Genomic DNA, 17,016 nt, shown 5'->3' on the forward strand with positions numbered 1-17,016 from the left:
TTAGTCTGTTGAGTCTCTGATTCTTGATTTGGCTCAGGTCATGATCTCAGGGTTGTGAGACTAAACCCCACATTGGAGTCCATGGTGGACGTAGAGCCTGCTTAAGATTAGCTCTCTCTTCCTCTCCCTCGACTCCTCCCCTGCCTCCCTCTCTAAGAAAATAAATAAATAAAATAATATTTAAAAAATAAAATTTCCTTTGAGCACATTCATAACACTGTAAGTAGAACTCAATAGGGAATACAATCAACACTATTCAATAGGATGACCACTTTGAAGGTTCACAAAAACATAGTTGATCATTACATCAGAATCATATTTACTGAATATGTCAGTGCCAGAAATAAAAACTGAAACTGAACTGATTCAAGAAATATAATCTAATAAATTATCCAAGAGGAAAACAATAATGGTAAGAAGTTGACATGTTTTGTCTGCTTACCATGTTCCAGGGATAGTTCTAACCTTTTTATATTCGTCATCTCATTTACTCTTACAATATCCCCCATGATGTAAGTTGAATTACCTTACTTTGCAGATAAATAGCAGCCTAGAGAGAATAAATACCTACAAATTTGACTCTAAAACCTAAAATTGCATAAGAAATCAAGAGACAGACATGGACAACAGATACCCAAAGCTTCTAATCACTGTATCACTACTTTGTGTTATGGGCAAGCAATCAAGAATGAAGATAGGATCAAACACTTCCTATGTGGAGGCAAGTCACTGTATATCTATACACTGGGGACAAAAATATTTGCTGTCATTTGTCTCACACATACAAAAAGGAAAAATTTGAGACTGCCGCTTTGGAAGCATTTGGTGAATAAAAGAATATGAAGTGTTTTCATCCAACTAACTTTTCAAAATGAGTTTATATGCTCAAGGAACATGAAGTACTTTAAGGACCAAAAAAAAAAAAAAAAAAGCAAAAACAAAACAAAACAAAACAACAATCAAGCAAGTCTTACCTAAAACCACAACCAAGAGTTTCTGGAATGCATCAGACATAGCCTTCTTTATAGGAAGCTTCTGGGTTGTTTTCCTTTTCATCAGAAATGATAATGGCCCTAAATCCAAAAAAAAAAATGAACTTAAAATTTATAGCTGAAAGATAACTAATTTTTATTGTTGTATGTTTAAAAGGAAAGTGCATCCATGATTCTTAGATCATTATCCTAGCAACTAAGGGCAGGCATAACACGAGAGTTTGGTGGAATGGCTCTGCTGTAGGCGTATCCTGGAAGGGCACATTCTTACTGCCCTGATCTCTCCCAGAAGTTCCTGAAGTACCAGAAGGGAGGTGCAAGCCAAAAAGGTGGCACAAATCTCACATCACAGATTTCAAATGGACAAGTTGAAACTCTACTTCTACAGAGCCTACCTACTCTCCTGTGCATCAAGGGCTGGAATCACACAGCAAGGAACATTTGGTGTTAGTGCACATGACCGGGTCTCTTCCTAAGCATCACCCACAGGAGCCTATTTGCTAATAGCCCTGTCCCTGCCTTAAAACACTAAGCCTAGGGACACCTGGGCGGCTCAGCGGTTGAGTGTCTGCCTTCAGCCCAGGGCATGATCCTGGGGTCCCCGGGATCTACTCGCACATTGGGCTCCTTGCAGGAAGCCTGCTTCTCCCTCTGCCTATGTCTCTGCCCTCTGTATGTGTGTGTGTCTCTCATGAATAAATAAATAAAATCATCAAAAACAAACAAACAAAGAAACAAACAACCCAGAGCTTAAGTGCTATGAACTCTGGAAAAAAAACAGTATCAATCGGAATACCTTTTCTAGGATTCTGTATTTGTTTCTTTACACAGCAGCCCTTTTATAGGAGGGAAAGGACTGAACATTACACAAGAGTTTATTTAAATCTCTAGTTGATAATTTTGCTGGCATAATTGAAGGCTACAAGAGATCTGTATTTGAAGGACCCATCCTTCATAGGCATAGGAGACATAGGCAGAGGAGGAAGCAGGCTCCATGCACCGGGAGCCCGACGTGGGACTCGATCCCGAGTCTCCAGGATGGCGCCCTGGGCCAAAGGCAGGCGCCAAACCGCTGCGCCCTGGGCCAAAGGCAGGCGCCAAACCGCTGCGCCACCCAGGGATCCCTGAAGGACTAGGACTATTTTAGCACAAGGCAAATTCTTAACCACAAATAGGAAAAATATTACTTCCCTCTTCCTAGACTTCGTGGCAGAAAATCAGCTTTTGAATTTTAAAGCTAAAGGTTCTTTCAGGTATTGCCTATGATAAAAACAAAACAAAACAAAAGAACTGTATTGTAGGACAGAAAAACTCCACCCAGGGCTTTAGTAGCTCAGCAAGGGGAAAGACTTGATGATATATCTGAAAAGATGAGTTTTAGAAAGATTCTACCTCCACTCCACTCTACCTCCACTGTAAACAGACCTTCCTGCAGCTTATCCAAAGGCTCCTCGACCATGCCAACTCCAAGACTCTTGCCCTCAAAGGATGGCAACACCACCTCTAAAGCACAGAAGAATTTCAGGCTCTGCTTCTGAAGGGGTTCCGTGGTATCTTCATTTTCCCTTTCTTCAAGGTCAGAAAGATCCTGAAGCTGTTGGGATTTTCAGTTAAAGGTCCTTCCTAGGATCTCAAGATGTTTTGTTATTAGAAATAAAAACTAAACTCCAGCAAACCTAGCTAACAGTTGAAGTATCCTATAGCTTCAAAATCAAGTAAGACTTGCAAATGAACTATTAGATATAGACAATTGTTTTTTATTCTACACCCTACAAATATTGGTGAAAATTATGGACACCGCCACCCAAATCATTGAGAGTATTATTAATTTTAGGTGGCAGGCCAATGTTCAGGTCCTTCCACTTAGAGGACTCTCACATCTCCCCACTCCCAGTTCTCTCTTCTCTAATGTCCAATATTTCAATGTTGAAGTGAGTCTGATTAGTCAAAGAAAATCTATAAAGTTTGCCTTGATGATCCTTTTTGACCATCCATTGAAACCAAAATAATAATTTGCCAATTCTTGGCATTGGGAGCTGTTTAGGGCCAGGGCCTGATGTTGAACCGCTTTATGTTTGGTGCCAAGATGAAGCTAAAGACAGGAGAGAGAGACCGACAAGTGTCACAACCTGCCACATAGGCTAGTTTTGGATACACCCGAGAGTTATCAATACCTATTTCATGAACTGATTGTAAAGATTAAATAGGCTACAACATTGTAAGCAATGAGCTCATAGTAAGCCCTAAATGAATGTTATTTATCATTTTTAAGCTACAGAACTTTTCTGCATCATTTCTAGGGCCTCTGATTAATTGGAAGATTTCCTTCACCTCTAGTGGTGAGAGTGATGGTGAAAGCAAGGAAGCCCTCCAGAAGCAAATGATAGGGTTATAGGTGAGCAAAGGAAGTAAATTGTTTTTGTTGTCCCATCCTGTAGCTCCTGTCTGAGAACACAACCTGAAGAGCAGACAAGATGGACCTAACACGGACAAAGGACCTTAATCTGCAACACTCCTCCCCCCAAGTTACTAACCTGTTAGAACAAGGAATATACATACTTGTATAAATTTTATAAGCAATGAAACACTTAGAGGTTATTTGCATTAAATAGCTCCTTTGAGAAGGCAAATTCCTCCAGTGTTAACTCTCTAAATAACTTACACTCTGCGGTGAATTTCTTACATCCACTAGTTTCGTCTTAAATGCCTATGTCAACTTTAGGCAGGATGTAGTATATTGACCTATTCATAAATATTTAAATAATGCAAATAAAGTCATAGCACTATTGTTTTTTAATTTTTTTAAAGTTTTATTTATTCATGAGAGACACACAGAGAGAGGTAGAGACATAAGCAGAGGGAGAAGCAGGCTCCCTTGGGGAGCCCGATGAAGCACTGGATCCCACAACCCCAGGACCACGCCCTGAGCTTAACCACTGAGCCACCTAGGTGTCCCAGCACTGTTAATTCTTTTTTTTAAGTTTGTTTATTTATTTATTAGAGACACAGAGAGAGACAGAGACAGAGAGAGACAGAGGGAGGAGCAGGCTCCATGCAGGGAGCTTCATGTGGGCGGCACTAAACCAGGAAGCCACCAGGGCTGCCCTATTAATTCTTCACTGTTTGTTCCTGCATCCTTCTCTATCACTAGTTTATAAGCTCCTTAAGTGCTTGAAGGAACCATATCTTATTCTGTTCTCATTCCTAGAACCAAGTACATTCTGTTGTTGATAGAGCAAATGAATGAAAGAATGAGTGATAAGAAAATAAAACTACGTTCTCTAGCTGAAGCTGCCTGCTGGGAAGGAAAAATGAAGACAAACTTTTAAATGTTGAGAGCTGCAGGGGAGGCTAATAGTGAGGCATGGTGGAGCTGTTCTGGACAACAAGGAAGCTTCAGTAGGGCCCTGAGCCCCCGAGTTGGAGAGATAGCTGTCACCTTGGATAAGCTTGCCAACCAATTTTCTTCATGCTACTGAAAAACGTTCTCAGGTGCCTTAGACCTTTCCTTGATTTATTTGATTTCAGACATTATTCTTTTTTCTGTATTTATAAAAGGCAAAAAACAACAACAAAAGCCCAAGCAGGAACTATGTGTAGTTGTCAAAGTATTAAAGAACACATAAGTAAACTGGATAACAGTTCTGGAAAGCAGGAGTAATAACCCAAGGCCCTGTGTTAAATAAATAAAGAGGGTGCCTGGATGGCTCAGAGGGTTGGGCACCTGTCTTCTGCTCAGGTTGTGATCCCAGGGTCTTGGGATCAAGTCCTGCCTGCATCAGGCTCCCTCCTCAGCAGAGAGTCTGCTCCCTCTCATGGTATCATTCTCTTTCAAATGAATAAATAAAATTAACAAAAAATTTCACATAATAGTAAATACAAGCAACACTCTTCTTGTGAAGATTTCCTAAATTAAGAGGCAGCATAAAATGACATGTGATTCATTATTTTTTTTAAAAAAGGATTTTATTTATTTATTCATGAGAGAGACAAAGAGAGAAAAGCAGACACAAGCAGAAGGAGAAGCAGGCTCCATGCAGGGAGCCCGATGTGGGACTCCAGGATCACCCCCTGGGACAAGGCAGGTGCTAAACCGCTGAGCCACCCAGGGATCCCCGACACCAGATTTAACATCAATTGGGGTTTGATCTCTCGCTTCCAGTTGTTGTCATGAACCCTAAGTAAGCCACTTAACTATCCTGAGTTCGAGTTTCTTCATCTAAAAAAAGGAAAACAAGTAAAACAAAAACACAAAAACAACACGTCCCCCCAAGGAAACCAGAGGATCGATGTAGCAATGCACCTGGAAGCATCCTGTAAATCAGGAGTGCTCTGTGAGTGCTAGTCTGTTATCACAGAATTCAGCACTTTGTACCAGCGGAGTTAGGAATTTCCTACTTGACCCACCTTCACTGGAGAATTCTGAAACAGATGCTTCTCCTGACATGCCTGTTGTGCTCTGTGAGCATCCCTTGCTGAATAAAGCTTGATGATGGCACAGAAACCAGGGCGGGCCACGGCCGCGTTTGGGAAGACTCCTCCGGAATACAGAAGGCCGAGCTGGGAGAATGCTGTGAACAGAGCGCTGCGGGGTGGTCCCACACCAAATAGGCACATGAAATTTCACGCCCAGAAACCAAAACTGCCAGTTCCCTCATATTCCCTAAAGCCTCTGCACTTCTCACTTCACGAACAGGTTTTCCTCTGCAACCCTAAGATTCCAAAAGCATTAGAAGGCAACAGGCGCTGGCTGTGGAGCGCTGCCCCTCAAACATCTCCTGGGGCTGGGAGACCGCCGAGGTCCCCTCTAGAACCCGGGTGCCTCTCAGCGGAGCCTACAAAGCGCCTGAGCGGCTAAGGCCAGTCTCCAGGGCTCCGGGTCACCGAGGGGGCGGCCTTCTCCCTCCCCGCTCCATCCTGGCTCGGCTCACGGGCAAGGCCTCGGCCGGCCAAGGGTCCGGAACTTAGCTCCCACACCAGCAAGGTTTTATCACTGTCGGTGGGAAGCGCAAGAGACCGACTCCGCCACCCTCCAGTCACTGCTCCAAGGTGCCCCCGCGCTTCTTCAAGAGAGGCGGGGCCGGGGGGCGGGGCCGGCTCGGCGGGAGTGGGGAGGGGACCGCCCCGCCCCCGCCCGCCCTGGCCCCCCACTCTGGGCGGGTCTCTAACTCGACTTCCCTCCCGCAGCCCCACCGCGCCAGAGTCCTAGAGTTTCCTTCTTCTCTTCAAGTGTATTTTTAGGGTAGAGTCCAAAGGGTGAGCTTCCAGGATCCCAGGGTACGGTCATCTCTACAGCGACTGGCGTCAGCGGCACTGCCAGAGAAGATTTAGAGTACTAGGCAGTTAGTGGTTACCTACCGACCTTTAAACATTTAGATTGCTCCTGTCGCCTGGCTGGCTCAGTGGTTGGGGGTTTCCTTCCGCTAGGGCTAGGGCGTGATCCCGGGATGCCAGGATCCGTCCCACCTCGGGCTCCCCTGGGGGAGCCTGCTTCTCCCTCTGCCTATGTCTCTGCCTCTCTCTGTGTGTCTCTGATGAATCAATAAATAAAATCTTTAAAATTTTTTTTAGATTTCTCAACTCCGTGTGGGAAATGATCACTAAAGATAGAATACTTTGGCTTAGTGCTTCCATGAGGGACGCCTGGGTGGCTCAATGGTTGAGCATCTGCCATCGGCTCAGGGTGTGATCCTGGGGTGCAGGATTGAGTCTCACATCAGGCTCCTTGCAGGGAGCCTGTTTCTCCCTCTGCCTGTCACTCTGCCTCTCTCTGTGTGTATCTCATGAATAAATAAATTCTTAAAATCTTTAAAAAAAAAATGTCCTGGGATTTCTAAACAGTGGTTTTTAGAATGGAGCTGGTCTTTGATGAAGTTTTCACCAGTCCTTGGCAAAACAAGAAAAGGACCATATAATCAGGGTATATATATAGAGAGAGAGAGAGAAAATAAATTTATATATATATAAAACAAAATCTATTATCCTAAAAAAATGACCTTCATTTTTCATGCTACAAAATTGTTTTATGAGGCGTTGCTGATAGAGGATAATTTTATTTATTTATTTATTTTTAATTTATTTATTTATTTATTTTTAAAGATTTATTTATGTATTTATGATAGACATAGAGAGAGAGAGGCAGAGACACAGGAGGAGGCAGAAGCAGGCCCCATGCCGGGAGCCCGACAGGGGACTGGATCCCAGGACTCCAGGATCACGCCCTAGGCCAAAGGCAGGCGCCAAACCCCTGAGCCAACCAGGGATCCCTAGAGGATAGTTTTAATGAGTGCTTTTACTTGAGCTTTAAAATAAAAAGTTGGAAATCTTAACCCCGCCTTAACTTTGTTGATGTTTTACTGGTCTGTGAAGTCCAAGTGAAGGCCCAGAAGTAGGGATATCAGTGGCCCAAGTGGGACAGTTTAGTCAAACAGTGTTGTTAGCTATGTGCAGGACAATCCTCCAACGGCCTGTTTTCTGTCTTTGCATTGCCCTTATGCACGTTTTTCTCCGCATTAGCACATTCAGATCCCAAATAAACATGCCTTTATTTTCTTAAACATCTAGATTTTAGCCCATTCTCTGAAAGCACCCCTAAATCATTGGCACCTGGCACCATCTCTTGACCCCAGCCAGCACTACTTTCTCCAGCTCAATATACAAGACCTTTAGCCCCAAACATTATCTTCTTCGGAATCTTCTTTTACTCTGAAAATAGTTGGCTTTGGAGGAATAACCAGGATCCTGATACTGTTTTAAACCAAAAATTGTAGATTTTATTACCCATCTCATTATCCATTGTATTCATTGTACATATCCACTCAATTATTATACCCATTAGTTGAGTATGTCTCCGCTTCTCTGGGTAGCTTATAAACACCTCAAGAACAATAGTTGTGGTTTATTTTCCTTCTTCGAGTGCCTGCCACACTCTTAGATTAGCTACTGGAATATACCTAGAATTAAAAATGAATAAATCAACACATCCTTTGCACAAGGAATGCTTTAATAATTATCCAAATATAACAACTTCTTCATTGTGGTCCTCTTGGTTTGCAAATGAGAGTCAGAACCAGAGGCCTGGGTCCAGACAGGTACAAGGAGGAAGCCCGAGACAACCATTTATTCCTGGGGGATCCGGTCAGGTTTATTCCTAAATGGGAAGGAAAGAAAATAACGTGAAGCGGAGGCAAGAGGAAGGAGAAATGAATTCCTGAGTGAGAAGAGGAGCTCTGGAATGACTCTACCACAGCCCTGTGTCCTGTCTCATCCCAAGAAACATCCTGTCATCCAGTAGGAGAGTGGCCGGCCTGCACAGTGCAAATTCCATGTTACCCTGTGGAGAGAAAACAGATTGGTTCTTGTTTTTACTACCCAGTAACCTCCTTCTGCACCTACATGACCCAGATCTTAGAGCAGTGCTCAGAATCCCCTTCATTACTAGCTCTCTGCTTTGACCCCCCTGGCCCTCTGCTTCGTCCCTTAAATTTCCCCTATCTGTAGTCTTTGTCCTCTACTTTCCCCAACCGATATGCTTCCACATTTTCAAGTCCTTCTCTTCCTCTGAAGTATGAGAACACCATTGTAGAAGGCTGAGAGTTTCTAAATAAATTAAAAGGTAAATAAATAAATAATCAATCTCAGGTGCAACCATTGACTCTCCCTCCAGAACAGGTCAGCCCTAATAGCCATCAGTGTCCCTTCTGCATGGTGTTTCTAGAGTAGGCAAGGCACTTAACTCCCTCCATCCTCACAGACGCCTGGTGGCCAGTTGTAGTCAACTGGCCAGTTGTATATACAGCCAGTTGTATTCTGTGTATATCCGGTTTGAAGTACAGAAAAGTAAAGTAAACATCCTAAAATCCACCATCCTGGACAAATGCTGACAGGAATATTTACATTTACAGAAAATGTTGCTGCCAATTAGCGAGAGGGGACCCTGTGGCAACCGTGACGGTATAGCTCAATTTCACCCAGGCCTCCAGCTGATGGAACCAAGCAGGGATCTGCATCCAAACTGAACCAATCAGGTTCTTTATCCCAGGCACTTGGACAGGGACTAAGCCTAGGCAGTCTCTGTTGCTGCTCAGCCCATCCACTTGTGGCAGCCAGAGTGTGTGCTGTGGAATGTGGAGCAGAGAATGCTGCTTTCTACCAAGAAAGTAGTGAAGCAAATGCACCAGGAGGCAGAAACTTGCCAGGAAAAGCTGGCTGACACTTTCCAGCTCTGCTTCCACTACCTTCTGAGGTCTAGCTGCACCTGTGTAAGCTCAGTGAGACACCTTGTGCCCTCAGGAAACAGCTCCCTCAACTCACTTGAGTTACTTTGTTACTGCATCCAGAAGAGTTTTATTTATTGATTTATTTTTTTAAGGATCTATTTTTTTCCTAAGATTTTATTTATTCATGTGAGACACACAGAGAGAGACAGAGACATGGTCAGAGGGAGAAGCAGGCTCCCTGATGTGGGATTCCATCCCAGGCCCTGGGGATCACCACCTGAGCTGAAGCCAGATGATCGACCACTGAGCCATCCAGGTGCCCAAATATTTATTTATTTATTTATTTTGAGAGAGAGAGAGAGAGAATGACACAGCTGTAACGGGTGAGGGTCAGAGGGAGAGGGGAAATCCCAAGCACACTCTGTGCTGAGTGTGGAGCCTGACTCGGGGCTTAATCCATGACTGTCAGATCATGACCTGAGTGGAAATCAAGAGTTGGACACTCAACTGACTGAGCCACCCAGACACCCCCTTCTAAAATAATTTTAGTACATCAGAAAAAGACCCAGGTCCTGGGTATTGTAAGTCAGAGTTCCAAGCCCTGCTACTCTCCCACATTTTTCTAGGCTATAAAAGGGTCTAGTCCTTGCCTACTGTGCCTTTCTCTGTCACTACAACCTTCCCAGGGCTCTGGCTGCTACCTTAGCCCCACAGTGTCCTCCCCACCAGTTCTTCATACCCCCTGCTCCAGACACAATCTTTTTTGCACAGCTGATGGCTGAGAGAAGATTGGGGCTCAGTATGTCTGGAAGGGAGAGAGAGAGAGAGAGAGAGCACCTGTGAGAACAGAGGACTAAGACTGAGGCAGACAAGGCTTGCTCCAGCTCGCTCGGCTTGCCCCTGCCCTGGCATGTAACCCCCAGGGGCTGAGTATTTCCAGATTAGGCAAAGCCTCCCTCCCAGAGGCCTATTTAGACATCCCCACAATGGCGACAGGGAGTGGCTGGGGGTGAGGCCAGGAGGGACAGGACAACTGTTTACCCCCATACTTCCTAGTCAGGGTAGATGGTAGTTCATGCCACGTTTGAGGGTTTCTAGGGAAAGGAGATGTCAAAACAGGCAGCATAGAGACCAAGGTAAATCTTGCCTGATCAGGGAGGCTCTTCAGATGAAGAGTCTAGGGATATGAATCAGAGTATGAAAGAGGAGAGAAGGTCCAAGTCATGGACCTATGGAGCCTCCTGGAGCGGCTCTGAGGTGGGCAGTTTGCACTTGGCCTTTAATCAGACATTGGCCAAAGTTATTACCTGATGGTTAGAGTGGAGCCTTCAGGGCCACCAGCCTGCTTTTCGGCACTGGTTCTATGAGCCTCAGTTTGCTCATCTGTAAAGCGGGCATCATAATAGTTTCCATCACATGACACGCTGGGTGAGATGGGCTCTGCAGGTAAAGTGCTTAGTATATGACACACTCTCAAAAATATTGGCTGCTGCTGTTGCTCCTGCTCTGCTATTAACTATGCAGAGCGTTTCTAGATCCTGTACACCAAAGAATCTGCTAAGTGGATGGGCACTACAGCCACTTGTCAAGTCCTCTGCTCAGCAAAAACATTCTTGGACTCCATGGGCAGTCCCTCTGGGGACATTCCCAGGCCTTGAATAGGAAGAGAAGTTCTGTGAGTAGAGCTTTCCCACCCTGGGGCCCTGGCCAGACCTTGACAGTCCTCGTGGCAAATGTTTTCTGAGTGACTCCGGTAATCCTTGCAGCAGAAATGCCTGTAGATCTGGAAGATGCCGTAGTCGAAGCTGCCGTCTGTGTATTCATGTCCCTTCGATATGTTGAATCTGCTTTCCACAAAAGCCAGACATAGCCCTTCAAACAGGAAGAAGAGGGTTTTAGCTTTTTAGGTTTTTAGAAGAGGTTTTTTTTTTTGGGGGGGGGGGGTTGAGCTGAAGGAGGAGGGAGATGGAGGACAGAGGGAGATCAGGAAGCAGAAGAAAGGGAAGAGGATAGACACCTTTACGGAGGGATACTGAAGGTAGACAGGCATTCAATTTTCAAAGAAGTGAGACTATAAATGGCAAGCAAAGACAATGGGTCCTCTTTGGGGCCCTTTACAATTACTGTCAAACAGCCAATCCCTTGGGGCCTGATCACCAGAACTTAGAGGGGATGTGTATCCAAAAAGCCCAGGAAATTATAAATTATAAATGTAAAGAAATGGGCCTGGGTGCCTCAAGAATGTCTAGCTACTCTGGGGGAACTTGGTTCTCTCAGTTCAAGGGCAATCAAAATGGTCAAAACTCAAGGATCCAGCACCTACAAAAAGAGGAAGCAATTCAAAAGCCTCCAAAGCCACCTACCCATCAGCTTCCCCAGGATCCACTCACCTACACTCTTCACAACATGTAACATCACGTCTAGTACTGTGTTCCCTGTGTTCAGTACTGGGACTAACTTGCAATCAGCTCTGGCTGGGAGGAGCCCCGGGGGGAGGGTCGTTTCTAAATGACAGGAAAACCTTCATGGGCATGGGTCTGTGACCACAGCCAACCCCACAGAGTGCAACCCCCTGAGTTTCTACAGATTACAGTCCAAAAGGAAGTGATAAGCTTCCACTGTCCCAGGCTGAATGAGTAGCCATCCCTCACCTTCCAGGTATTTGGATGATAAGGTACCATTGCAGCAGCCAACAGAAGTAACATAATATGAATGCTAGAAACACAATCCTTGAGGACAGGTACAGGAGACCAGACATTCAGGAAAACCTCTTGACCCACGGGACATAGATCTCTACTCCTCCACAATTACTTACCATCTGAGGCCCTGTACCAATCGAGCTACTCAGTAACTATCCGGCTCTGAAAAAACACCTGGATTGGCTGTTGGGGGGCAGCAGGTGGGGCTGGCAAGAGACTGCACTAAGTTTTCAGATCACATGGGGACCGCATTAAGGGAAGAATGGGCACAGAGCTGAGTGGAAGAGATGGGGGCATGGAGGCCTCATTTTAAGAAGATTGGGTTGGGGTGGTAGGAACTGGGGCTGCAAGAGTCAGGGACAGTTTTGTAAAGATGAAGTGTTCTCAGGATGGCTGCAGGTGGAAAGAAAGTATGTGGTGGGCTGGGAAGTGAGGGGTTGAGTCCGTGTGGACAAGAAGATGCATCGAAGACTTGGGATAGGGCTGAGATCAGAGCTATCAAGAAGGGGTGAGCTCAGCAGGGCATCCGCTTGGATGGCAGGCATTGAATAAGGGGGGGTGGAGGTGGGGTGTTAGGGCTGAGCAGACCTTGGGGGACTGGGATAAGAAAGCTGAGTCAGAAAAGGGGAAAGCCAAGGCGGTGGGGCTCAGAGGAGGTTGGCGTGGAGCACCGGGATTGCCACAGGGGCTGAGGGGTGAGGACGTGATGCTTCAGATGGCGGAGGAGGATGTGTCTGCGCTGGGGGTTGGAACTGGACTACCAGGGCTCAAGGGTGTGGCTGCAGCAGCAACACCAGAGGTGAGGGGTGGGGGTACGTGCTGGGCGCGGGTCCCCGTCGGGAGAAGATGGAGGGGGCGGTCAGCAGGGGCTGTGCGGGCTGAAGGCTCGGCTCCGAGGGGGCAGGGTGCGGGGCTGGAACGGGGAAGGCAAAGGGTCCTGAAGCGGGACGGCGCAAAGGAACCAGGGGGCTGGGACCACGGACCGCGCCCGCCGCCCGTTCGCATCTCGACCCCGCCGCCCCTCCCCCCCGACCCCCCGCCCCCGGACTCACCAGAGGGAGCGGGGAGGGGGCGGGGGTCGCTCCTGGCCGCTGCAGCCTCTGCGCCTCTGACCCGACGCGCCGGCCTCTCCGCCACCGACACCCGGAAACTGCGCTCGGGGCGCCTGACGCCATCCCCGCGGGTGGGCGCTCGGCCCCGCCCCCGGCCCGCGGAGCCAATGGCGGGGCGGGAGGAGCCGCGGGGCGGGGCCAACGTTCCTGAAGCCCGGGAAGCCTGGAGCAAAGGCTAACAGAGTTTTGAGCAGCTCTTGAGCCCTGCCCTAGTAAGACCCCAGTGTCCCCTAAAGTGCCTGCCCCTGAAACTCAAGGCTGTCTAAAGAATTTGCTGCTTATTGCAGCCACCACCTGAAGATAGGGCCCCTGTGTCCCAGCTTCTGTGAGAGAGTAGGAGTCTAGCCTGGTGAGTGTCAGTTAGCAAATCCAGATGGTTCCATCTGGGCTAACCCCCTTCCTGCCCCTTCCTGCCTGTTGTAATCTTTCACTTCTATGGAGCCCCTACTCATTCCCTTCCCTAGTCCCTCAATCTCCCTGTGCAATACTCAGTCACCTCTGCACTTGCCCCAGTTGAGTCCCGTTCACGATGAACCCTTTTCCCTGTGCCAGGGCAATATTCTGTTACTATGGAAATCTGTCTGGACCACTTTAAGTAGTGCCTTGTTTGGTTTGTTTTTGACAGGGGAGATGTTCAGGATCAGCTTTTAAAATTAATTTGCTTATTTTTCGGGATCAGCCTTTTATATAAGCATCCCAAGGATGTTTGAGTTTAGAGGTCCAAAGGCCACATTTTTTTTAAAGATTTTTTTTTATTTATTCATGAGACACACACAGACAGACACAGAGACACAGGCAGAGGAAGAAGCTGGCTTCATGCAGGGCGCCCGATGCGGGACTCCATCCCAGGACTCCAGGATCATGCCCTGGGCCCAAGACAGGCGCTCAACCACTGAGCCACCCAGGGATCCCCACAAGGCCACATTTTCAGAAACTCTGTTTCCCTATGGGCACCGTTTCCTCTGGCAGCCCTTTAGAATGGGGGCTATGTTTTCTCAGATACCTCACTGCCATTAGTCCATGCAGCTTTCATTCCAGTGAGAACATTCTGGAGGCCAAGCTAAGAATCAACTCCATGTGCTTCTCCAATCACTTCTGGGGATGACTGCATGTGATTGGCATCCAGTATCTGGTACCTTAACCTGCTGCCCAGCTAGAAGGACACCTTTTGTGTTTCTGACATAGCTAGCTCTCCACCATGTTACTACTCCATGGAGACAACACCTTCGTTTTAGAAAGACTTTATCACCCACCCATTTGTTAGATAGTATTGGTTGGCTCTTGCTACCCACATCTATCCCCTTCTTTGAAGGTGCTAGAAGCCACAAACCACATTTCACAGATTCCCTTGACAGCAGACTTCTGCCAATAAAATGTACCTGTGTGAAATCTAGGAGGTGAAAAGGAGGTGGAAACCATTCTTTCCTCCTCTGCAGTAGCAGATGTGCAGGCTACATGTTGGGACTCCATGTTGCCAGTCACAGGCTTGGGACAATGGAGGGCTGCAGGGACTTCAGCAGTGGGTTCCCGAAGTGTACTGACGTTTGAGTGGCAGCAGCAGCTTTGAATGTATGGAAAGCAGCTGTGGTAAAGTAACCTGACGCTCACCACTTCTAGCCCCACAGTGGTGAGCATCCATTCCTTGTAAGACATTATGACCGGAGCTGATACCAAGGGCTGGATGCTTAACCATCTGAGCCACCCTGGCATCCCAGAAGTGGAGGGAGTTTTGCTTCTTCCACAGATTGCGCTTCATTATCCCTGTGCTTCTTTATCTGTGTTGGTTGAGGAAGGCAGTAGTAGGTTTGGTGGTGGGTGGCGTTGGGAGAGAGCCTGGTAGCACACATCTGACCCTTAGTGGAGTTAGGAGAGGCCAGTAGGGTGGTCCATGAGAATGGGTAAGTGGCACCACAAATATACTTTCTGAAATAAAGGACTGATGTGGGCAGTCTTGGGTAATTACCACCCTCACACATTTTTCTTTACCCTAGCCCTCCAACCCCTCCCTGCTAGCTATCCAAGGGTTGGGATTTTTTTTTAAGAAAAGAAACAAAATACCCCAATATGAATTATCTATAGCTTGTAAGAATGAAAAACCCCCTATGCCAAGACAGGGCATATATTTTGTGCATGAGTTTGAGCGCTCTGTAAAGGAGCAATTAAACTTTTTCATAATTAACTCATTTTAGAAAAGAATTATAAATTGTCCCCAATCAGGTACCCTGGTTCCTTGTTGAAAATCTCATCCTCATCAGAAGAATCCCTGTCGTGTAGCTTCTGTGCCATGTTTTTCTTCTGTGTGGCATTGAGAGGTCTGTACATGTCCCAAAACCAAAGTGGCCACCTTCTCCAGAAAAAGCCCTCCTAGAAAACAGAAAGGAGATTGTTAATTCTGCATTTCCCCTGCTCTCTCCAGCCACGGGACGTTATCTTCCTCAGATTTACCTGACTCTCACGTTGGATTGAACATCTCTTATGCAGCAGAGAATGAAAGAAGAGCCTTGGAGGAAACACATATGCAGACAATTAGTGATTCACGCCATTTCCCATGCCTCTCACAATGTGTATCTCTGGTACTATTAGGACATCTCAGTCCATAATCACAGGAAGCAAAATCACTACAGACCCGGGATCCTGAAAATAATCTCATGCATGCTAGACTTCCAGAATTTTCCCATGTCTGTCCATAATGGCCCCACAATTTCTCTGGGGAGGCCTTTGTTAAATGTGGGTTGGCATTGAGTATAAGCAAGATTTTCATCCAGCTCACCTGGGCCCTTGGCCAAGTGCCCTCGTGCAGTGAACAAACTGTGCAAGTATAACACAGAAGCACCTTACTCTCTCCAGAAGCAGTTTACTTTGCTCCCCTTTGGACTTTGTCTCATAGGCATCATTTGCTGGGGAGGAGGAGAGAGAGGTGTTTCTATTTTCCTAGCTGCTCTATCCTACAAGTTGATTCACACCAAATAAATGCACGAGTCCAACCAACAAAGTTACCTAACTCCCTGACTTTCTCACTGCAGGCTGTGGCTAATGAGTTAGTGAGTCGTGAAATCAGCTTAAAGGTCACAGCCAGCAGTAACTTAAAATATTATTTTTGAATACAAACAACATAGAAAAAGTCAGAGTGTATAGTAAGTTTGTCTTAGAAACTGCTTATGTTGGGTCGCCCAGGTGGTTCAGCAGTTGAGTATCGCCTTTGGCTCAGGGCATGCGTGGGATCGATTCCACATTAGGCTCCATGAAAGGAGCCTGCTTTTCCCTCTATCTCTCTGCTTCTCTCTCTGCGTCTCTCATGAAGAAATTAAAAAATATTTTTAAAAACCTGCTTATGTCTTGACAGTATGTATGTACGGAGTTGTGACATAAAATGTAGCTCGCAGCCCAAGAACAGTATAATCAGAGGAGAAGTGCCCCTCTGGAAAGGAACCATCTTCTGACACTCAGTAGCAGTATGCCCATGGGGCAATTTACCTTCCCTTTCTTCTCCATTTCTTTAGTATAAAAGGAAGAGACAAACTGTTACCTAAGGCCTCTCCCAGTTAACAGTCTCTGGAGTCTGGGCAAAGGGAATGGAGAGTGGTGGATCAAAAACTAGGAGGAGGAGGGAAGTTTTCCTGCCACTTTACACGAAGGAGTCCTATTTTTCTGCCTTCCATCAGCCTTGAAGACTAGCCCTCTTAGCCCAAGACTCTGTAGCCAGGCCTGATGGTCACTACCAGCAGGAACAGGTGCACCCCACCCCTCTCCACCCTTTTTCTTTAAAGGAGTAGTGACAGTAGATGCTCTGTGTCAGTTCCATTTTAACTCAGATTTGTCTGGGAAACTAATTTGGCTGGATCCAGGCAAAGCATTAGACCAAATCAATATTCTTTCTGCCTTTGGTAGTTTCCTGGGTGTAAAACAAGGGGAGTGAAATAGGAGTTCTAAAATCTAGTTCTGAAATTCTGCTTTAATAATTGCCAATTTACCTTGAGCCTCCTTCTTTGTCTTC

The sequence above is a fragment of the Vulpes vulpes genome, unplaced genomic scaffold (genome assembly GCF_048418805.1).
Source record: "Vulpes vulpes isolate BD-2025 unplaced genomic scaffold, VulVul3 u000000689, whole genome shotgun sequence".
NCBI classification, from domain to species: Eukaryota; Metazoa; Chordata; class Mammalia; order Carnivora; family Canidae; genus Vulpes; species Vulpes vulpes.